This window comes from Schistocerca gregaria, chromosome 4 (assembly GCF_023897955.1).
Source record: "Schistocerca gregaria isolate iqSchGreg1 chromosome 4, iqSchGreg1.2, whole genome shotgun sequence".
Classification (NCBI taxonomy): domain Eukaryota; kingdom Metazoa; phylum Arthropoda; class Insecta; order Orthoptera; family Acrididae; genus Schistocerca; species Schistocerca gregaria.
This window is the reverse complement of record NC_064923.1, coordinates 163,958,008-163,983,311: the sequence shown is the minus strand read 5'-3', so window position 1 is coordinate 163,983,311 and position 25,304 is coordinate 163,958,008.

Genomic DNA, 25,304 nt, shown 5'->3' with positions numbered 1-25,304 from the left:
CCTTCCATTTTAGAACGACGTATGTCCCTCGTATTTACCTTTTTTATACTTATTTTTAATTTATCTTCAAAAAGTTTGAGATCTTAGATTTGTCAAAACATTTTCTTCTGAAATAAAAATCATTCAATATCATTCCACAGATACAGTGACACCACAAACTATTGGCACACCTTCCATTGTATATACATTACAAAGAAATAAATTTGATGCCAAGACACTGTTATATATATTGAAATATACATATTTAAACATAATGTAAAATACATTTCTAAATATACATTAAGTTCTTCTACTATGATTGGTTTGTCTTAGCAAACATATTAGTGTATAAAAAGAAATCACATGCTTTACACATCAAAAAAGTATTGGCACACCTAAACAGAGATGAAGTTAGTCTCTGATTCACAGAACTCAGTTCTAGTAGCCTGTGTGCATACCGTTTACACTGATGGCAGCTTGTAGACGTCTTGGAATTGTGTAAACGAAGATGAAAGTTTTGATAACTTTTCTTATGTCTTAACCACACTTTTATTCTTCAAATAACCTTATTCATTTCGATTTTACGTAATTTTCTCGTGATCGAGAATGTTGGCGTCATACACTGTGTCTAACTAATGAACAATTTTATAAGGCTTATACACTGCCTTTGAAAATGACGTAAACCGAAACGCATAAGGTTGTTGGAAAAATAAAAGTGGGGTCACGACATAAGATAAGTTATCACAAGTGCATCCAAATGGCCGCATATCTCACGGTATTTTCATGCAAATTGCAAGCTGAGAGTAATATCTGGCGGGATCATAGATCATTCCCATAACAACACAGTCTGAAACTCCCACTTCACTGTAGAACAACGTTTTCGAAATTTTGTATCCAAGTGTGCCCAAAGATGCTACTTAAAGATCAGGGCTGTATGGTCGAGTGATAACCCTTCTTGGAGCATAATGTAATATCCACTCTTGAGTTCTCAGAGCCGTATATTTAGGGTCGTTGTCATGTTGAAACTAAAAGACGCCTTCAGGATCTAGTTTCTGTGCGCTCCAAATTAAATGGCTTAGTAAGGTATCGAGATATTTACGCTGATCCCTGAAACTTATTGTAATTGCCAAGTCACCAACACCAGAAGCTGCCATGCATTCAGAAACCACTATACATCCTCCCCCATGATTTACTGAAGGTCTGACATCGTAGCTCTGAATTTGGTTTACGCCACACGTTTCGCTTTTCATCAGATAGAAACAAGTTATCTTGGATTCGGAGATAATGGCTACGTATTCCAAAATACAATGGATTTATCGACATAATCTTTGGCGAACTGCAAGCGTTTTCGTCGGTTAATTCCCGAAATAAATAGTTCCTTTGAAGAGATATGCCATGAATATCACCTGCGTCCAGAACATTCCTAGTACCTTGAGCACTGATCTGTTTGTTCGAAGTTGAGTGGATGTCCGATGAAAACGACACTGCACTTATGGAGGGCCCTTTTTGTGCAAGACGATCTATCTTTCTGACTCTCCCGACTTGTAAGAACCCTTTGACCTCCGGATCTGCATTTATTGTCTGTTGCAAAATCTCTTTATGATTCTCTGCGCGATTCTATGATTAACAGAAAGTTCCTAACCAGTCTCACGGTAAGTTTTACCTTGCAAATGCAATAAAACCGCTTTGCGGAACGACACGGAATGCTCCTTTCCGTTCGGACTCATTGTGGCAAGCGAATATCCGTTACACTGGCAGGCGACTGAACTGTTTGTCAACTCTGTTGACCACAATAACAAATGTCGTGCAGTGTGCCAATACTTTTTTGAGCAGGAGAAACAATTAATTGAATACACGCGTTTCTGTTGAGTTGGGAATACATTTTAAAATACAAAATGTTTTCCCATTTTGAGTCAGCTATACGTATAATATTCTTAGAGTTTACACTTTTTATATTACACGTGAAAAGGTGCAAGTACCAATATTTTATCCCCGTATAGCTTACATATTTCTACGAGCAACTGGTTCCGTTTGAGGCGAATTATTTGAAGAATAACACAATAATTTCGTTTGTACTGTGCAGAGATGGCGTGTTTCAGATATCGGCTTTCCATAAAGTAGAAATTTCGATGACGGAAATTAATTAAACAGATTACTGAAAGTTTATTGTGATAATACTAGCAGTAATGAGATTGTGTTTGAGGAGATATAAACTTTGAATTCCGTTGCAAGGAAATGTAATGGTTCATTGGGCTAATTCTTGTACAGATAAACTTCCTCAAATTCTTAGTCTATGTACGACCATGAAGCCATATCTTCCATGATTGAGTACCACGAAAATCTATGAACATTGTGTTTACAATGCCCATTACAAGGATGTCAAACTGTGGTTTTGTGTATGAATGTTGTATGATCACATCACCCCTCTAACTAAAATTCCAGAAGTGTTTCAGATAATTTGTGGACTCTATAGAAGATGGCATTAGAACCAAATAGAACGACTGGGCATGCTTTTCCATTCGAGAGCTACAGAGATTAAGGTAATCCAATCGTGGATTATGTTAATGAGTCATCACGTAGGATTTCCTCATACCTGTTTTCCAACAAAACTCTCATAGCTGATGTCCCTTGCAGAAGCAGCAACACCGCCATCGGATTCTCTTGAAACTGCAATTCTATATCCTTAAATTTCTATGTGATGAAACCAGGAATCGATATTAGTTGAAATAATGTTCTAGGATGCAGTTACGATGTGTTAATGTACGAAAACACTGTTATCTTAAAATAATGAAACAATACATGAACTGTAACTCAAAACTACCTATTTTCTGAGAGCATGGTCGTACAACAAATGGTTCAAATTGCTCTGAGCACTATGCGACTTAACTTCTGAGGTCATCAGTCACCTAGAACTTAGAACTAATTAAACCTAACTAACCTAAGGACATCACACACATCCATCCCCGAGGCAGGATTCGAACCTGCGACCGTAGCGATCGCGCGGTTCCAGATTGTAACGCCTAGAACCGCTCGGTCACCTCGGCTGGCTTGGATATACTAACCACTTATTTGGATGAGAGATTCAATCAACTGAAATCTCATTGTGGTTATTACGACTCTCTCTACGCCATCGGCGAGCTGAAGAATGCACCTCCTGACAGCCTAGACACAAAGGGTAGAAACTTCGCAGTGATCTTGCAAGATCATGAATCAAGCGACATTGATGCCCTGAAGTTGTGGGAAGAACTAAAAGTGATTTCAACATTATTGAAACGTGGAATAGGCTCAAAAGTGACTGTGATGTTTGTGGTGTCACCGCCAAACACCACATTTGCTAGGTGGTAGCCTTTAAATCGGCCGCGGTCCGGTAGTATACGTCGAACCCGCGTGTCGCCACTATCAATGATTGCAGACCGAGAGCCGCCATGGCAGGTCTAGAGAGACTTCCTAGCACTCGCCCCAGATGTACAGCCGACTTTGCTAGGGATGGTTCACTGACTTCTATGCTCATTTGCCGAGACGATAGTTAGCATAGCCTTCAGCTACGTTATTTTTACGACCTAGCAAGGCGCCATATCAGTTACGATTGATACTGTGAATCAAGTAATGTCAAGAGCGACGTTCGTCATTAATGGATTAAAGTTAAGTATTCCACCAGCTACGTAGGTTTTTCTCAATTCTAATTCCCTTATCATGTTCCAGACCTCACGCCAGCCTGCGTGAGCTAAAACGCGTGCATTTCGGCCTCCTTTAGTAACCCTGTGTTGGCTCTCTTGCCAACCACAACAAAGTTTATAGGAAGACATAATTTTTGCCCCAATGTTAAAATTGTTCTGAGAATTTTCCTAACATTCCCTGTGACAGTTGCGAGGGGAGAGAGGAGATTCTCAAAACTGAAATAGTTAAAGACATACCCCCGATCGACGATAAGCCAAACTCGTTAGAAAGATATTGCAACAATATCGATTGAGCACGAGCTTGCAGAGGACTTAAATTACCCAGATCGTTTGAGGCACAAGCAAAAGCCAGGAAGGTTCGATTTGTCTAGAATTTTTTTTAAATTTTTATATTATGATCAGTGTCTTAGTTATTTACTGTGTTGTTTCTTATTTTGGTAAACGTTAAATACTTATTGTAAATATTATTGTTCAAACCAAATTATCGTTAAATTGGAAATATATTTTGTTTTCCGTTGAATTTATTATCCGTTCACAACCACTGAAAAATATTTATTTACGTTAACTGTAAGTTCATGCCGCACGCGATTACCCAAGCGTTCTAGGTCGCTGCGGTCGTTGACTCTGTGGCTGTTCCCGGCGGATTTTCGAGGCCTCCCTCGGGCGTGGGTGTGTGTGTTTGTCCTTAGGATAATTTAGGTTAAGTAGTGTGTAAGCTTAGGGACTATAGCAGCTCTCACAGGACGGCACTTGGTATTCCGCCGGCCTTGTCTGTTGTATTTAAACTAAAGGTGTGGTTCCGTTACGAACAATCGATTTAAAGGTTCAAAATTATTTGACATTGGATATTATACTCTATACTGTGAAACATAGGACACTATTTCTTACAGAGTACAGGAATTATTATTTGCACCTCCTAAACCATAGCCGTGGTGGCTAATGTAAACACGTATGATGGTACATTTAGAAAGTAGGTTCGAGTCGTAGTGCTGGAAAATTTTCACTGTCAGGTTTTGGCCAGCAGGGGGATGGAGGAGGCGGGGTTGTGGGAGGATGAAGGGACGGAGGTGTAAAGTTCCCGATTACCAATCTTTGCACTAATATCCTGATTTAAATTTCAAACCTCTCCGCAGTGTTTCACAAAGTATGGACTTGTGACGCTTTCAATGGAGAAATACCACAGAGCTGTGGCTTTACAGTTGTACTTCATTTACCTGACTACTTTGTACCTTGAAAAATCGTTATAGTGTCATCCTTTGAATTTTTGTTCCCTTAATTTAACTATTGTTTAATTCGATTATTTCTGTTGCAATGTCTCAAACTGACATATTGTTGAGTGGTACTTAAGTAAACAAATTAGTGAAATCAAAGTGAAGTATAAATTAGAATATAAATGAAAAACTTGGTTTAGTTTATGGAGTTACATACTGGCAAACCGCGGGCAGAACAGCAGAGCAGAAGAGACAATGACCGTGAAGGCAGCAAGCTCCACATAAGCGGGCGCTGCCGATTCAGCCGTCAGGGCATCGCCAGACCGGCTCACGTGTTTCTCAGTTGTCGCATTTGAGCAAAGGCCCTCGCCTACATTCCAAGAACCAATGACCGACGTTAAGAAGATTCTTCGAGAAGCTTTTCAACGTGACAGAAGAGGCCTCCAGTGAACTGAAGTGAATAAATACGCGAGACGCAGTGGGCCCGACAGACGAAGAGGACGGGGAAGACGAAGGAAGAAGAGAAGAGTAGCAGTTGTTTTCCGTCAGTTTCGGTGCTGAAGACCGTCATGTAAGAAGAGACTACATCATGCACAGACGCACCAAGTCCGCCGCTGTAATGGAATAGCAAGCAGCAGCCTCGGCGCCAGAAGACAGAAGTTAAAAAGTATTTGAAGTATGATTTTTACGTACCCGGGTGACTCGTGAGGACGGGAAGGAGACGGCCTCACATCAGCCGTCACCTGTGAGCTTGGATGAAGATCTGACAGACGAAGACTGGAAAGCGGGAGTCCGCTGTTCGAGTCCAGGACACTGGCCTTCCCCCGCCGCGCCGCTCCGCTGGCCGACGCACAACACACGCGGCCGCTTAGAGAAGAGAAACACTGGGACGCCACATCCAAAGTATCACCATCCGATGCACGACTTCGCTCGCGATAATTAAACGGGCCACCTCGCGCTGCGCGTCTCCAGTCAGCTGGGCGAGACGGCGACACGAGATATACACTGCCACTGGTAATCAGACGCCGCCGCTGCCGCAGCAGAAGGGTTCACAAACGACACAGCTTTCGCTCTCCGAGCCAGTACAATCCGGTAAGAAAACCGTTCGTTGTAAAAATCTGCAATAAAAGTTATTTTATGAAAAATTATGTTTCATTCTACCTTATACCCGAGCCAAGGAAGAACCCACCCTGCCCACATGTTGTTAAGAGAAAAAAAATTAATTTATCTAGTATTTTCACCCTGAAATAATGCTTTAGAATGCTCATCCTGACAATTGACTTGCATTAAAAGAGAAAACCCAGTTACAATTAGTAGCAGAAGTGCTACATTTAGTATCAGAACTATCACAATATGTCACAGTCCACGCCCGTTAGGCAGGCCCTTCTTGAAACCTGTTTTCATGGCAGCAATGTTGGCCTCTGGGCCGAGTAGTCTGTTGTTCACTGCAAGGTATACGTACCAAACGCTGGAACATATTTAATTTTAATTTTTGACTTGAGCATGTCTGCTCGTAATTTCGACCATTGCCAGCTCACAATGTACAAACGTAAGTAACCATTATATTATTTTCAACTTTGTTAATATTTCTGATAAAACTTATTTTTCTACGCATTTTACAGTGTTGTTACAATTTAATTCCGATGAAGACCTTCTTATAGGTGTTGAAACGTTGGAAAACGTATTAAAAATTATTTGCAACCTGTTGGCTGTGGTATTTCTACGTTGAAACTCGTATGCGGTTGGTGAGACGCAACAGTCTTCAAAACAGTAACATGTGACACTGCTGATGGTGATCTGATGTTAAAGTCGGCGACCCCCTTGATGTGATTTCAGAGGAGTAGGACGTGTGCCCCCACCGAGTTCCACTCTTTCTTGTCTCATCACCATTATAAAATGTAAACATTACACTAAATTATATACACGTCTGATACACCCAGCTGCACTCTATATACACATTCGACACATTGGTTGCATATCCGAACGGAAAATGCGCCGAGGAAGTATTCCGTTTCTGACAGGCAGCTCAATCCATCTCGTAACACACCCTAATAAACAATCCCACATTACATTTCTATTTTCCTTTATCAAGAGTCACGTAGTGTGATCAGCGCTATATTATTCATAGGCCAGAGAGGAAGAGGAATGCTAAGAGGGAAAAGAATTTAGAGAGGTGCGATAACTTAGCGATCTAGGATGGCTAAAAAAAGCATTTTGTTATATGACAACCAGTTTGGCTTTAGGAAAGTTATGGCACCAGAGAGGCAGTTCTAACTATGCGGTGGATAATGGAAGCAAGATCGAAGAAAAATCAAGACACATTCATAGTATTTGTCGACCTGTAAAAGCATTCGATAATATTAAATGGTGGGAGATGCTCGAAATTCTGTGAAATATAAGTGTAAGCTTTAGGGAAAGACGGGTAACATTCAGTATGTGCAAGAACCAAGAGCAAACAGTACAACTGGAAGACCTAGGGAGACTGGTGACTTACCGTCAGACTTTCGAAAAAAATATCATCAAGAAAGATCCGAAGAGAGAGCAATGGCAGGTAAGTGCGACAGCTATATGACAATCAGCTTAACTAGCAGAAATTAGAACAGCGAGAAACTTAGCTTCAATGTTTGGGAACACGAACACGACGTAGACGAAGTTAAAGAATTCTGTAGTCATGGAAGCAAAATTGTCCATGACGGTCAAAGCGAAAACGACATAAAAAGCTGGCTATCACGGACAACAGATTCGGATGGGGAAGGAGATCGACTGTGCCCTTTCAAAGAAACCATCCCGATATTTGTCTTGGTTGATTTAGGGAAATCACTGAAAACCAAATCTGAATGGCCGGACTTACATTTGAACTGTCGTACTTCCTAATGTGTGCTAACCACAGCGCCAACGTGTTTGCTCTACCACTTGATTTGACATATTTTCTGTATCACTATTTTATGATTTTTCTTGAAGCATCAATACCTCTTGTCGCAGTTATCCCGGACGTCACGCCTAAACTGCATCCTGAAATTTCTGCAGATTTGTGCAGGCAGACATCTGGTTTCTTGCAAGCGAGCGAAGTGGCGTAGTGGTTAACACAATGGACTGGCATTTGGGAGGATGACTGTTCAAACCCGCGTCCGGTCATTCAGAGCTATGTTTTCCCTGACTTCCCTAAATTGCTCCGGGACCCATTCGGCATCGGGTAAGTAACTGTGAGGAGGTGGAGGGTTACGAACTTCAAAAAGAGGTATTCTGCTAATGTACTCGCTGGGATGGCGGACTGAAGATTTGTCCCTCCAAAGTACTTGTTCCGGTGATATTTGATTATTATAATGACTCCTTAGTTGGGGAACATTAGGGAGTGTATAAGATGAAGGAGATCCTGACTTTGCCATCCCTTAATAAGGATATGAGAAGGACGCACAGTCAGTGACGAGCCTGCAAGGTTGCAAAGACCATGTCAGACAGTCATAGATTGGTTCTCCAATTTCATTTGGCTCATGCAGCGTCTGATAATAGATAATGCGTGTCCTTAACCTCATCCTCACAGGGGGAATCAGTATATTCTGGAAGTAGTTGATATGTTTTTCCGTTTTATTTGGGTGATACCTAATGGAGGGGTCATTTTTACTTTGAGTAGGAGGCACGTAATTCGAATTTTCTTGCGCTTTGGTCCATCTGAAATCTTGATGAGTGATAACGCTCTAGGCAATTGAGGAGATCTGCTTTTCATCTTGGAGTAATGCACTTGACCATGATACCTTATCACCGTCAGTTGTATTTCACAGTGAGGTTTAATAAAAATTTAAATTCTGTGTTAATTTTATACTTCGCTGAATCTCAGACAGCTTACCATGACTGAATTTGGCTTTTAATACAGCCTCTCCAAAAGCCTACAAGGCTACTACAGCCTCATTAATGTTTCGCTGTCGCTTCAATTCACCTCCTTCCAAAATTTGGTCTCATAAGATCTGTAGCTTGCTGAGGTCACTTCTGAAGTTATTCAGGCCAACCGAAAGAAGGCCAAAAGGACCATAGATAGAGCTCATCAGAGAGAAGCCATGTGGTGCAACAGCGGTCTCCAGCCAGGCAGTATCAAGGTGGGGATAAAGTTGATATTAAGGCTTTCTGAGGCCACTTTCAAGCTGGGAAGTAGTTAGGAAAGTTGTAACCTCGTTTTATGAGGTCATGAGGTAACGACTGCTGTTATCATGAAGGTTGAAATGTTCATGGTAAGGATTTCTGAGGCTACTTTCAAGCTGGGAAGTAACTGTCACTGTATGTCTTAACGTCATCTATCTCTTATTACTGTGAATTCATGACGTGCCCCGTAAACTGGATTTCGGCTATGTATCCTGCTCATAATATACTTATTTTCAAAATTCACGTCATTTGCCTTTCCCTTGTGGTTAATACTGAATTATTTCTCTTCAGTTCCCGTTAACCTACTACATTCGGGAAATGCGTTCTGTTTCTTTGGAAGCAAATTATGTAAACCTCCTTTTATAGCCTCGAATATCACTTCTATTCTGATGATGTACTTTGCACCCACGTTTCATCGCGTATGTACTATATAAAAATACATTCAGGTACCTCAAAATCAAATTATTTGCTATTCCATTTACCATTTTGTTAATCATATTAATTTCCTTCATTTTAAATCTAATTTCACAGTTTGCTGTTTTTGTTAGACTATAGTTCCGTCTATTATTTTCCTTTGCTGCCTTACTTCTGAATTTGCAGGTTTTATGTTGAAAACATTCACCACACAGCATCACTTACCACTTATCTGCACGAAACATCAATATTTGCGAATTTCGTTCTATTTTCCATATTTACCTTAAATGTCATACCGCCCTTCTCCAGATCCACGAGTTCAGCTTTGTGTATCAGCAGATTCCTTTCTGTAATAAAATTGTTGAGAGCATTATTTTCCAGTCGTCTAGTTTCCAACCGATATGGTCAAGAGCCAAGGAGAGACACTGCCGGCCCTGTTCTGCCGTTAGTAAAGGCACTCGCGTCAGTAATCTAATACCACAGCCCATTAAGGCCGAATTCTTCGGCACTGTCATAACGGGTACCTTCATTGTACGTCACACACGAATTTGTGCGGTCAGTTCACGCAGTGTTGCTTGTCTGTTAGCTCTGACAATTGTACGCAAACACCGCTGCTCTCAGTCGTTAAGGGAAGGCCGCCAGGCGCTACGTTGTCCGTGGTGACAGGTTATGCCTGAAACTTGGGGTTCTTGGCACACTCTTGCTACTGCAGATCTCGGAATATTGAATGCCCTAACGATTTTCGAAGTGGAATATCCCATGCGTCTAGCTGTAACTAACATTTCGCGTTGAAAATCTGTTAATTCCCGTTGTGCAGCCTTAATCACATCTGAAACTTTTTCACATGAATCATCCTAGTACAAATGCACTGGCGTTTTATACGTTGTGTATTCCGTACTGACACCATATGTGCATGTGCATTTCGCTATCCCACGACTTTCATCGCTAAAGTGTAATGTCCTCTACTTCGGCATCAACATTACCAACTTTTCGGCATTCTCGACAGACATCCCCATCCTTTGGTAGATAGCATTTGGTTGATTTTCCTTACCATCCTCCGGTATTTCCTATTATCCCTAGGATATTATTCATTTAGGGATTTCTTTTCGAAAATGGTTGACCAAACCTCCTGCTTCAAGTTATTCTACTATATCGTCCTGCTTGATGCAGTCCTCTACAATAATGTTAGTCATCCGTATATATCTTTCTACAGTGTCAATCTCATTGCTAAGGTAATATGTTTCAAAAATCGTTTCTCTTTCGATGAACTCTAGATCGTCAAAAGCCTTAAATCTTTATTGCTCCATGTCTCCTCGCGTACTTCTAAAGGACTCGTACCGTTCCGCGTTATTTAACCGAAGTACATTATGCACCATGATACTGATTTACTGAAGAGCAAACAACTTTGGCCTTAATTTCAATATGGACTTACGTTATGTAAGTCTCTGCGTTGTCCTTACGTTGTAGCTGCTTCAAAAATGTGCCGACACTGCGCCCGCTCGTCGATCTGTGAGCACCCAGCGCCCCCCATTCTGCTGCTCCAGTGACGAATTGCTTTCCGCTCGCTCCCTGCGCGCAGCCATCTCTGCTACTGCGTGGCTGGGCTCTCCAAGTCTGCTGCTGATGGCTTCATTCTTCTTTCTCGCTATGTCTTCTTGATGATTTTTCGTTAAGTTCCTCTCGCAGAAGTTACGTAATCCTTGGACGCGATCTACATTTTCTGCTACGTGAACTTTTTACGATTGGCGACACACTTTCCGCATTACGCGACTCGGACACTTTTAAACTTGCTGCCCGCAAAACAAAAAACTATTGTCCACTTCCCGCTCCTCTTTCCGCTACACTTCCTGTTATTCTTACATAAATTTGTAATATACAAATCTTCCGTTGAACATTTCCAACTGCGACCGTATTTCACACCCAAAAGGCGTCTGGTACATCCAATGAAGTTTATTTGAATGCGACCAGTGAATACCACACAAAAGTGCCATGTACAAGAACCCCTACTTGTACTTGTTCTGAATGTCCTGAAATCTCTCAGTTTAGCCATTGAGACTGTAGAGGACGATATAAGAGGAGTGAAGCATGTCTGGCCTTGCTTTGCCGTCCAAGTTTTGGAGATTCATAAAATCCTCCTTGTTGTTGTTGTTGTTGTGGTCTTCAGTCCTGAGACTGGTTTGATGCAGCTCTCCACGCTAATCTATCCTGTGCAAGCTCCATGATTTTCCAGTACCTACTGCAACCTACGTCCTTCTGAACCTAGTTAGTGAATTCATCTCTTCGTCTTCCTCTACGATTTTTACCCTCCACGCTGCCCTCCAATGTTAAACTTGTGATCCCTTGATGTCTCAGGACATGTCCTACCAACCGATCCCTTCTTCTAGTCAAGTTGTGCCACAAACTTCTCTTCTCCCCAATCCTATTCAATACCTCCTCATTAGTTATGTGATGTACTCATCTAATCTCTTCTTGTCCTAACTATTTATTGTCCATGTTTCACTTCCATACATGGCTACACTCCGTACAAAAACTTTCATAAACGACTTCCTGGCACTTAAATCTATACTCGACGTTAACAAATTTCTCTTCTTCAGAAATGCTTTCCTTGCCATTGCCAGTCTACATTTTATATCCTCTCTACTTCGACCATCATCAGTTACTTTGCTCCCCAAATAACAAAACTCCTTTACTACTTTAAGTGTCTCATGCCCTAATCTAATTCCCTCAGCATCACCCGACTTAATTCGACTACATTCCACTATCCCCGTTGTGCATTTGTTGACGTTCATCTTATATCCACCTTTCAAGACACTGTCTATTCCGTTCAACTGCTCTTCCAAGTCCTTTGCCGTCTCTGACAGAATTACAATGTCATCGGCGAACCTCAAAGTCTTTATTTCTTCTCCCTGGACTTTAATACCTACTCCAAATTTTTCTTTTGTTTCCTTTACTTCTTGCTCAATATAGAGATTGAATAACATCGGGGAGAGGCTACAACCCTGTCTCACTCCCTTCCCAACCAATGATTCCCTTTCATACCCCTCGACTCTTATAACTGCCATCTGGTTTCTGTACAAATTGTAAATAGCCTTTCGCTCCCTGTATTTTACCCTTGCACCTTTAGAATTTGAAAGAGAGTATTCCAGTCAACATTGTCATAAACTTTCTGTAAGTCTACAAATGCTAGAAACGTAGGTATGCCTTTCCTTAATCTTTCTTCTAAGATAAGTCGTAGGGTCAGTATTACCTCACGTGTTGCAACATTTCTACGGAATCCAAACTGATCTTCCCCGAGGTCGGCTTCTACCAGTTTTTACATTCGCCTGTAAATAATACGCGTTAGTATTTTGCAGCTGTGACTAATTAAACTGACAGTTCGGTAATTTTCACATCTGTGAACACCTGCTTTCTTTGGGATTGGAATTATTATATTCTTCTTGAAGTCTGAGGGTATTTTGCCTGTCTCGTACATCTTGCTCACCAGGTGGTAAAGTTTTGTCAGGACTGGCTCTCCCAAGACCTTCAGTAGTTCTAATGGAATATTGTCTACTCCCGGGGTCTTGTTTCGACTCAGGTCTTTCAGTGCTCTGTCAAACTCTTCACGCAGTATCGTATCTCCCATTTCATCTTCAACTACATCCTCTTCCATTTCCAAAATATTGTCCTCAAGTACAGTGCCCTTGTATAGACCCTCTATATACTCCTTCCTTTCTGCTTTCTGCTTTCCCCTCTTTGTTTAGAACTGGGTTTCCATCTAAGCTTTTGATATTCATAGAAATGGCTCTCTTTTCTCCATAGGTTCAAAAATGATTCAAATGGCTCTGAGCACTATGGGACTCAATATCTCTGGTCATAAGTCCCCTAGAACTTAGAAATACTTAAACCTAACTAACCTAAGGACATCACACACATCCATGCCTGAGGCAGGATTCGAACCTGCGACCGTAGCAGCTCCGCGGTTCCGGACTGCAGCGCCAGAACCGAACGGCCACCGCCGCCGGCATTTCTCCATAGGCCCCTTTAATTTTCCTGCAGGAAGTATCTATCTTACCCCTAGTGACATAAGCCTCTACAACCTTTCATTTGTTCTCTAGCCATGCCTACTTAGCCATTTTGCACTTCCTGTCGATCTCGTTCTTGAGACGTTTGTATTCCTCTTTGCGTGCTTCATTTATTGCATTTTTATATTTTCTCCTTCATCAAAGAAATTCAATATTTATTCTGTTACCCAAGGATTTCTACTAGCCCTCGTCTTTTACTTGATCATCTGCTGCCTTTATTACGTCATCCCTCAGAGCTACCCATTCGTCATGTACTGTATTTCTTTCCCCCATTCCTGTCAATTGTTCCTTTATGCTGTCCCTGGAACTCCGTACAACCTCTGGTTTAGTCAGATTATCCAGGTCCCATTTCCTTAAATTCCCACCTTTTTGTAATTTCTTCAGATTCAATCTACAGGTCATAACCAATAGATTGTGGTCAGAGTCCACATCTGCCCCTGGAAATGTCTTACAACTTAAAACCTGGTTCCTAAATCTCTGTCTTTCGATTATATAATCTATCTGATACCTTTTATTATCTCCAGGATTCTTCCATGTAAACAACCTTCTTTTATGATTCTTGAACCAAGTGTTAGCTATGATTAAGTTATGCTCTGTGCAAAATTCTACCAGACGGCTTCCTCTTTGATTTCTTAGCCCCAATCCATATTCACCTATTATGTTTCTTTCTCTCCCTTTTCCTACTGTCAAATTCCAGTCACCCATGACTATTAAATTTTCGTCTCCCTTCACTACCTGAATAATTTCTTTTATCTCATCATACATTTCTTCAATTTCTTCGTCATCTGCAGAGCTAGTTGGCATCTAAAATTGTACTACTGTAGTAGGAATGGGCTTCGTGTCTATCTTGGCCACTATAATACGATCACTATGCAGTTTGTAGTAGCTTATCCGCACTCCTAATTTTTTATTCATGCATTACCCCTATTTGATTTTGTATTTACAACCCTGTATTCACCTGACCAAAAGTCCTGTTCCTCCTTAGACCACCTTAATAAATCTTCGTGAAGAATTCTTTTTACCTATTTTGCAAAAAAATTCTCAATGTTCATGTCCGTCGCTTAAGCAATATCGGAGCCGTCGGATTATCTGTAATGTGATGATATACTTTCTGTGATTCTAAGTGATGAAGCGGGAAGCTATAATATTCGAAATAATATTCATAAGGGATGCCATTGTGATGTATTTATTTACTAAACAGCATAAACTGATAATGTCGACACAACTAATAATGGTTATGTGAAAAATAACGGTTTCCTGAGAGCATGGTCTAACGACAGAACTAGAAGGGAAAGCATTCTATCTGCCGTTGTAATGTTGTAGTAAGAATGTACCACTAATCTACAGGCATCTCCTAACATCTATATTGAAAAAAAATGTTTATTATTTGTACTCCCGAAGTACCTCGCGAGGCCCACAAGAAAGACGGCTCAGGAGACCAACTGTTTCTACACCTCTTAATTCGTAATAGGGCATTACCGTAGAAACAACAATTGTATCTTCTAATGGAATGCGCTATTATGGAGTTTTAATGATTACTATTCCTGCAACGATTTTAAGTCCACAGGTCTAGTAATAATTTGTTATCTCTATTGGTCTACAATCAAATTAAAATCACGTCAGTATGATTATCGGTTTCTTGAGCACCACATCTCGTACGAATTGAGGACTGTTATTCAGAAGAGACGATGTGCTATAAGGAACCGTTATATCATTTACATAGAGTATAGATCATAAATTACAGCATACTGCAAGGTTTGTGTATGTTGTTGTAATACTAGTAGTCAGTAAGACACCATAACAGCAGTTTCCAGTAGAATATGTACTTCTCGTTAGTTTGTAAGTGGCCAGTTGCGAGTTAAAAGTTTTAGAAACGCACTTCGTCCGCGGAGCCGAGCGAGCGAACAAGTTCAGGTCAACGCTCCCAACGTAACGGGCGTTCTTATGTGTAGCCACAGAGCTACACAACACCGTCCACTGGCAACGCCATGTTGTCCAACGGTTTCTTCCTCAGCGTGGGACCTGATATCTTATGCCGGCTGCGTGTGTTCTCCAGCACCGCTTTACGAACTAAATGCTATATGATATCGGCAGATACGATACAGTTTTGTAAAACTGGAAAATACGGAAATAAAATTTTTCAACAGAAGCGGCACCTTACAGAGCCATTTCTAGGATATCGGTTACTGCAAGAAAGTACCCAAATTCAAAGAAGGAATCGTAATATCTACTGAATAGATCTTGAAGTAAATTACGTTCTGATTCTCAAACAGTGGACAGTACATCCGGGAACAAGTATAATACTTAAGAATCCAAAAATGGAAAAATAAGTCTTTACTGTGTTGTAATGAAAATTGGAATGGGAGAGCACAGAAGGGAGATAGATATGTAAGAATTAGGCTTCTTAAGAAGCGTTTTCGATCGAGCCATTTCAGAGAAAAGTCATAGGAGAAGAAGGTAACGATATTCATTAATATTCTAAAAAAGTTCCAACACTTTTAGGTAAAAGGTCGCTCTAACATTCGCATTACGAAAATTATTAATATTAGACTGACCAAAAGAATTTCAGCCCCAATAACGTAAAGTAAATCAGAAACAACCGCCTCCTTTTAATTGTAAGATAAATAGGACACAAAATATAAAAGGCGAATATTTGAAAAAGGCAATCATCCTTTAATGCAAAATTAAGTTACGTGATATAATAAACCTTACGATAAAGAATGACAAAAAATTGTGGAAAGCTGAAAGTTTACGTATTCCGACCTTATCATGTTGTATACTTTCTAGTAGAATAGCTGCAAGTTTTTCATAGTTTCAATAAATTCTGCAGTGAAAATCTCCCTAAAGCCTAAAATTTTAATAGCCTTTGATTTTTACTGGCATTTGCTCGATAATCAGTGCAATAATATATGATTCTCCCAAATCAAAACACAATGAGACAGTTGTGAGTCATACTCTTAATTTACAGCCAAGGTGTTCTCATGAAGAATCCTTTCTGGAGGTACTAAGAAAACTTACCTAACATCAGTTAGCCCTTGATCACTGGGTGGTAAGGGCGGTCTGTAGTCAAAGCACTATTAACGTTTTGCAGAGCAGTACTTGCAACTACTGAGTATCTTGTCAATTTTTCCCCAGAGGTCGCCTGATTTTTCTTGGATCTTTATACATGCCGCATAGTTGATGTTGAAGATTATTTACGTCAGCACCCGAAAAAGTATTGAAGTCGTTGGATTACATACAATTAACACTGTCGTAACCTTAGTTAACAATTAACATAATTAACATACATAGCACCACTCAGTAGCTCAGACCATTTTAAATATTAACTGATCTTTCCCAAACGTTTTAAAAGGGTAATTAAAGGAACTTCCAATGTTACATCAACAATAACGGAATTAACATAACACTACAATTATTGGGGGTTATGGGAAAACAAACAAATATCTGTAAACAATAACTCATCATAACTTCGTTGATCTTGGTGCTGTAGTGATAATGTATGGGCGTGGAAACTGGTAGATCGCGGGATCGACTCCGAGTCGAGTCTTGGAGTATTGCAGCCTGCTCTCAACCTAGCCTCCTCATCTAAATAAAGTGAATTAAGATGTGCCAGAAGAGACACGTGGTGCGGACTGCACGTCCCACTTCCCCAATAGAATTAATGGGGTAGGTTAGTCACTAGCGAGTCGCGGTGACGGCCTCCATTTGAAAGAGTTGAGACAGACAGGAGTATAGTAGTAATAGTAATAATCTGCATTATTACTGACCGAAAAACAAGGTTGCGGAACACATGGTTGGTGAAATAATTTTCTTATATATGCTAGGTAATTTTGACAGAATATAAATTAAAAAGAAAAAAATTTCTGTTTATTTACTCTACGAGTTATGTGAGAGCAGGTGTCTTCATTATAAGGATTAGTAGAATAACCATGAACGTGCACCGGTAAGGTTAGCATACAGACATGTTGTTTGTTGTTGTTGTCTTCATTCCTGAGACTGGTTTGATGCAGTTCTCCATGCTACTCTATCCTGTGCAAGCTGCTTCATCTCCCAGTACCTACTACAACCTACATCATTCTGAATCTGCTTAGTGTACTCATCTCTCGGTCTCCCTCTACGATTTTTACCCTCCACGCTGCCCTCCACTGCTAAATTTGTGATCAATTGATGCCTCAAAACATGTCCTACCAACCGATCACTTCTGCTAGTCAAGTTGTGCCACAAACTTCTCTTCTCCCCAATCCTATTCAATACCTACTCATTAGTTACTTGATCTATCCACCTTATCTTCAGTATTCGTCTGTAACACCACATTTCGAAAGCTTCTATTCTCTTCTTGTCCAAACTAGTTATCGTCCATGTTTCACTTCCATACATGGCTACACTCCAAACAAATACTTTCAGAAATGACTTCCTGATACATAAATCTATATTCGATGTTAACACATTTCTCTTTTTCAGAAACGCTTTCCTTGCCATTGCCAGCCTATATTTTATATCCTCTCTACTTCGACCATCATCAGTTATTTTGCTCCCCAAATAGCAAAACTCCTTTACTACTTTATGTGTCACATGCCCTAACCTCATTCCCTCAGTATCACCCGATTTAATTTGACTACATTCCATTATCCTCGTTTTGCTTTTGTTGATGTTCATCTTACATCCTCCTTTCAAGACACTGTCCATTCCGTTCAACTGCTCTTCCAAGTCCTTTGCCGTCTCTTACAGAATTACAATGTCATCGACGAACCTCAAAGATTTTACTTCGTCTCCATGAATTTTAATACCTACTCCAAATTTTTCTTTTGTTTCCTTTACTGCTTGGTCAATATACAGATTGAATAACATCGGAAAGAGGCTACAACCATGTCTCACTACTTTCACAACCACTGCTTCCCTTCCATGCCCCTCGACTCTTATGACTGCCATGTGGTTTCTGTACAAATTGTAAATAGCCTTTCGCTCCCTGTATTTTACCCATGCCACCTTTAGAATTTGAAAATAATCCAGTCAACATTGTCAAAAGCTTTCTCTAAGTCTACAAATGCTAGAAACGTAGGTTTGCCTTTTCTTAATCTTTCTTCTAAGATAAGTCGTAAGGTCAGTATTGCCTCACGTGTTCCAACATTTCGACGGAATCCAAACTGATTCTCCACGAGGTCCGCATGTACCAGTTTTTCCATTCGTCTGTAAAGAATTCGCGTTAGTATTTTGCAGCTGTGACTTATTAAACTGATAGTTCGGTAATTTTCACATCTGTCAGCACCTGCTTTCTTTGGGATTCGAATTATTATATTCTTCTTGAAGTCAGAGGGTATTTCGCCTGTCTCATACATCTTGCTCACCAGCTGGTAGAGTTTCGTCATGACTGGATCTCCCAAGGCCGTCAGTAGTTGTAATGGAATGTTGTCTACTCCGGGGGCCTTGTTTCGACTCAGGTCTTTCAGTGCTCTGTCAAACTCTTCACGCAGTATCGTATCTCCCAATTCGTCTTCATCTACATCCTCTTCCATTTCCATAATATTGTCCTCAAGTACATCGCCCTTGTATAAACCTTCTATATACTCCTTCCACCTTTCTGCCTTCCCTTCTTTGCTTAGAACTTGGTTGCCATCTGAGCCCTTGATATTCATACACGTGGTTCTCTTCTCTCCAAAGGTCTCTTTCATTTTCCTGTAGGCAGTATCTATCTAACCCCTAGTGAGATAAGCTTCTACATCCTTACATTTGTCCTCTAGCCATCCCTGTTTAGCCATTTTGCACTTACTGTCGATCTCATTTTTGAGACGTTTGTATTACCTTTTTACCTGCTTCATTTACTGCATTTTTGTATTTTCTCCTTTCATCAATTAAATTCAATATTTCTTCTGTTACCCAAGGCTTTCTAGCAGCCCTCGTCTTTTTACCTACTTGATCCTCTGCTGCCTTCACTACTTCATCCCTCAGAGCTAACCATTCTTCTTCTACTGTATTTCTTTCCCCTATTCCTGTCAATTGTTCCCTTATGCTCTCCCTGAAACTCTGTACAACTTCTGGTTCTTTCAGTTTATCCAGGTCCCATCTCCTTAATTTCCCACATTTTTGGAGTTTCTTCAGATTCAATCTACAGGTCATAACCAATAGATTGTGGTCAGAGTCCACATCTGCCCCTGGAAATGTCTTACAACTTAAAACCTGGTTCCTAAATCTCTGTCTTTCGATTATATAATCTATCTGATACCTTTTATTATCTCCAGGATTCTTCCATGTAAACAACCTTCTTTTATGATTCCTGACCCAAGTGTTGGCTATGATTAAGTTATGCTCTGTGCAAAATTCTACCAGACGGCTTCCTCTTTCATTTCTTAGATCCAATCCATATTCACCTACTATGTTTCTTTCCCTCCCTTTTCCTACACTCGAATTCCAGTCACCCATTACTATTACATTTTCGTCTCCCTTCACTATCTGAATAATTTCTTTTATTTCATCGTACGTTTCTTCAATTTCTTCATCATCTGCAGAGCTAGTTGGCATATAAACTTGTACTACTGTAGTAGGTGTGGGCTTCGTATCTATCTTGTCCACAATAATGCGTTCACTATGCTGTTTGTAGTAGCTTACCCGCATTTATATTTTCCTATTCATTATTAAACCTACTCCTGCATTACCCCTACTTGATTTTGTGTTTATAACCCTGTAGTCACCTGACCAAAAGTCTTGTTCCTCCTGTCACCGAACTTCACTAATTCCCACTATATCTAACCTTAACCTATCCATTTCCCTTTTTAAATTTTCTAACCTACCTGCCCGATTAAGGGATCTGACATTCCACGCTCCGATCCGTAGAACGCCAGTTTTCTTTCTCCTGATAACGACATCCTCCTGAGTAGTCCCCGCCCGGAGATCCGAATGGGGGACTATTTTACCTCCGGAATATTTTACCCAAGAGGATGCCATCATCATTTAATCATACAGGAAAGCTGCATGCCGTCGGGAAAAATTAGGGCTGTAGTTTCCCCTTGCTTTCAGCCGTTCGCAGTACCAGCACAGCAAGGCCGTTTTGATTAATGTTGCAAGGCCAGATCAGTTAATCATCCAGACTGTTGCCCCTGTAACTACTGAATTGCTGCTGCCCCTCTTCAGGAACCACACGTTTGTCTGGCCTCTCAACAGATACCCCTCCGTTGTGGTTGCACCTACGGTACGGCCATCTGTATCGCTGAGACACGCAAGCCTCCCCACCAACGGCAAGGTCCATGGTTCATGGGGGGGGGGGGGGGGCATACAGACATAAAAAAACGAAAATGAGAAAATAGGAAAATTCTACACTAGAACAGAAAGATCAATTCATCTCTTGTGTTCACTTCCCATTTAAATCATTCCCACAGACAAAGTCCTAATGGGGAACAGTTCGGCGATTTTGGAGACTAAGAATTCTGGCTATATCTGTAGACCAGCCTCCTGTGGAATGTTAGGTTTAGATCATGTGTCACGTGACGACTAAAATTATCAGGGTCCCTCGTCATGCTGGAAGAAAGTACCCATCCTTGAAGCCAAAGGAAACTCTTCTTATTACGCTGCAAGTTATTTTTCAAGGATGACTAGATAAAGGGACCCTTTAATACGGTGCCTAATAAACATTGTCCATCATATCACGTCACATATTTTACAGACAAGCATTCTTGAAAGTGTCTTCCCATGAAAGTAAGTGCATTTTCATCGGAGTAGCGACGAGAGTTAGGGGCGTTATTTATAATGTGATGAGTGAAAGAGAATTCATCTGTGACAGTAATAGTGGAATAAGTGATATGCAATTGTCCAGCGACAAGTTTCCATTCGTCTGCCATCCTCTCCTTCTCGAAAATGTTGTATCCGTTGTACCTGATGTTAACAGACATGTTGTATATATGACGTCGGCCATGTTCTTGTATTTGGAACACCGATTACGTAGTTATATTATACTTCATTTTGTGTTTGTTGAAGCACTGCTTTCTGCCACCTGACTGATGTCTTCTGCTTCATACACAGGTATAAGAGCACTGAGGTCCCATATTCGCCACTAGAGTGGACGTGGGCGCCCACTTACTTGATGACAAATCAAGTACGTGCAAGCGCCGGCCGTGTACTGCACACAGTCGTATTGTAACCAGAGAAGTTGAAGCATCAAAAGAAGAACGGTCCGGTATAGTGTTTTTCCGGAATGAGGGTGGAGAACGGAATTTTATCAAGGAATGCCGCAACTGGAGAGCACTGCATTTCCGTTACAGCTTCGTTATACAATGTGCGACTTATGTGGCAATGGCTGCCACAGCAACTCGCCGGTCTTCGGTAATAATGGCCAGAACCTGAGGGACAACGTTATCGGTAATGTGGTGTGACGTTCCACATTATCCGTTGTCCGTCAAAGACAGCCGTCGTTCCTTAATCGCCACACATTGACTATTCCAACAGAAAATCAGTGCTACACACTTTCCATTTTTGGTAAATTAGCATTGACCGGACTTCTTCCACTGCCGGAAAACGAACTACACCCTTTTTGTCTTCTTCTTAAAATTCCATTTCACTCTTATTCAGGGATGATTTGTACGACAGTGAGGATGATACGAATAAATGCGGTAATGATCCTCAGTATGTTCCTAAACACGAAAGTTGTTCTAATCACGTAAATGTGAATGTTTCCTCAACCATAGCTACGAGAATTTAGGTGACAGAGCGACAGCAGAAATGTTAATGGAAATCCTTGACAAACTTAATTTCGTGTTGTGCTGAATCATAGATTATTTACTTAAGATTGCTACACTTTACTATTGCAACAGTTATTACTGCAAATCGTGTTAAAAACATTTTGGATCTTCGCAATTCGCATTTTTGAGAGGTTTCACAGTAGTATTTCGTTAGTTCGCCCAGCAATTAAACACTGGTAGTAAACACTGGTAAGTTAAGTTCAGTCATCTTCCACCCAAGCGGTTTTAAATACCCTCTCACAGACTTTTAAAAATAAAAGTAATTATGCGTTAACCTTTTTAAAAAACAATGTTTCTGTAGATACATTCGAAACCAACGACTTGTTCGAATGAAAAAAATAATACTTCATATATCTGAAATTACAGCGAAAAACAACCAAGTTGTTCTTCACCATTGCTTACAGGCGAGGGGTACAATGTCTTACGATAGCGTATCTCCCCGCTCGGTGGTGCCCATATCACATTCATCCAGTATTTGAGGTATTTGGGAATGTGTTGTAGTAATCTTTACACACCATTTCAAATCTATACAGAACTTATACTTGCCGACACTCCAACAAAATGATGGTAAAAATGTTTATAACATACTAAATTTTCACTATGCGTGAAGTAAAATTGTCACACTTCTTTATTAGTAACTCTATACTGACCGCATTCTGTACATACTATCCACATACACTATTGAATGTACTAGGTTCAAAATACCTTCGACAGCGATATGATTAGGGGCGGAGGGCTAGCTTGGAATCTGGAAGTTTGGGGAAGGAAATCGGCCGTGAATGTTTCATAGGAATCATCCCGGAATTTATCTGGACTGTTTTAGTAAAATCACGGGAAACTTAAATCTGGCTGTCCAGACGAGAATTGGAACCCCGTCGTCTTGAATGAGAGTGGAGTATGCTAACCAATGCATCGCCTCGCTTGGTAATTGCCAACAAACCACAATTGTGCAGAGGAGGCAGTCATGAATGGTACTAACGTGGTAAACAAAATTATAATCATTGCAAATGAGTATTTTCGGTTTCCCTTGAAAACATTCATAGCATACTACCAACCCAGTATATCGCTATAATTGAGGGCAGATACACACATAGGTATATTGTGTTCCCTAATCATCGTATGATAGTGCAACTTGCCAGATATTCTGATGCATTAATGCGAAACCGATTTAAGCTGTAAAAAAAAAAAAATGTTCGAAGTTTGTGCACCAGGTGCAGATTTGTCTCTGTGAATGCAAGAAAGATGTACAGAAATGTACATATGTGGTTAATTAGGAATAGGACGTGGACAGGAAACCCCAAACATATGAGAAACGCGTAGTGTTGATTTTCTGCAGCTTACGCAATTTGCAAAATACGAGCACCGGTGGCGCCATCGAGATGCTATACAGCGCCAGACTCTCACCTTGTGGCCAAAATCGAAACAAATTTGATCCACTGTAAATCGGTTGCGCATTAACGCATTAGAACGTATCTATCAAGTGCCACACCCATACCATAACTGCATTCGACACTGTACCTCCGTCCGGTGGCATTTAGTTACACCCAGTATATTAACGTTTCTCGGAGGATATGGTGCGAGCATTTGGACTCATAAAGCTTGTGAAGCCAGCCACATCAGTGGCAAAACTTCAACGGGGAGTGCAATTAAGATTAACATGCGAATACTTCACTGCCACGAATGATACCTTGGAAATCAGAAAATGGGGCGCAAATATCGCTTAAAGGAAGGCAGCGAAATAGAAAAACGGCAGATGCTTGGACTGTGGCCAATGTGAAAAAGTTAATAAATATCGCATACTGTAACAGCGGCCAAATGAATAGGGAATTTCAGGCACAAGCACGACAGCTTACGAAATTATCCTAAAATCACCGAGAGACTAAAAATAAGTTGACGAGGTGTGGAGAGCCAATGTCAACAGAGAACTTACAGAAATCTACGGCAGTCACTTGAAATTAGTGACAGCACAGACGTTTAGATGACGTATCTACAGTAGCTACGTGTACAGGGGCCTGAAGACAATGCCAAGGAGGTACTGAAAAGTGGTAGTCAAGTAAAATAATTCATAAAATTACGGGTGTCTGTTGAAAGGTAACTTGTTTGGACTATTTAGTTGATTGTGAATGTTAGCAAAATTTTTGTACTAACAACATTTATTTCACCGACAAGATATAAATTAAACTGAACAACTTATATATTGAATTCCTTAAGCAACTAACAAATTACTCCAATGGGTGGATCCTGGTTGGCAAAGACATTTTAAGTAGATGATCTGTAAGTCAAGTACTCTGTCACAAAAAATGTGGATAAAGTAAGCTGAATTGATCTGACGCTGAGCAGACTTTGATTTATCAAATCTACAGAAGTTTCTCTACATAGGTGCAGCTGAGACCAAGTGGCGATTGAAATCTGTACTCCCTGAGAATGCCGGAGCGGCAGTAAGTTACCCTGTTTGGTTCGTGCGGCGACGTGACTTGAAGCTGGCGCGTTGTGTACAGTGGAGGAGGTGAGACGTGGAAGCGCACTTGTGAATCGATCGCAGCTGCAAGAGAAATGCAAAAATCTCTCAGTCTAGCGCTCAGGCAGACGGATCGAAATTTACTCTCTACCAGAACTCTGAAATCGCAGTAGATTTCGGTGTGTGACGCACCCGTTCGCTGGTCGTACCAAGGACCAATTTGGATCACTTACACGAGAGAGCGCACAAGGATACCAAACGTCAAGACTGGTAAACTAAAAACGAATAGGTGTGCACTCGGCAAACGAGTAGTACAAGACGTTTGAACTCACACTATTGGTACAGTAAGAACATAACCAAAAACTCCCCAGTCTAAACTACTCGCTAGCGAGGTCTGTCTCAGGACAGGTCAAAAGCACCAACCACACGTTCCAGACCTTCGACCAGGAGTCCCTTATCAGACAAAGTCTCACACCACAGTGCTTTGCGCCATTCCAGAAAAATAATCCGTTTTGCTGCGAAGTTCATGAACGACACCGCCTTCACACTGTCTTGTGCCAATCACAGGGCTGTAGAGGCACTAAATCTCCCCTCCCACACGACAGCACAAACTCATGTCAAAACTGGGCAAGACTCAAGAAACC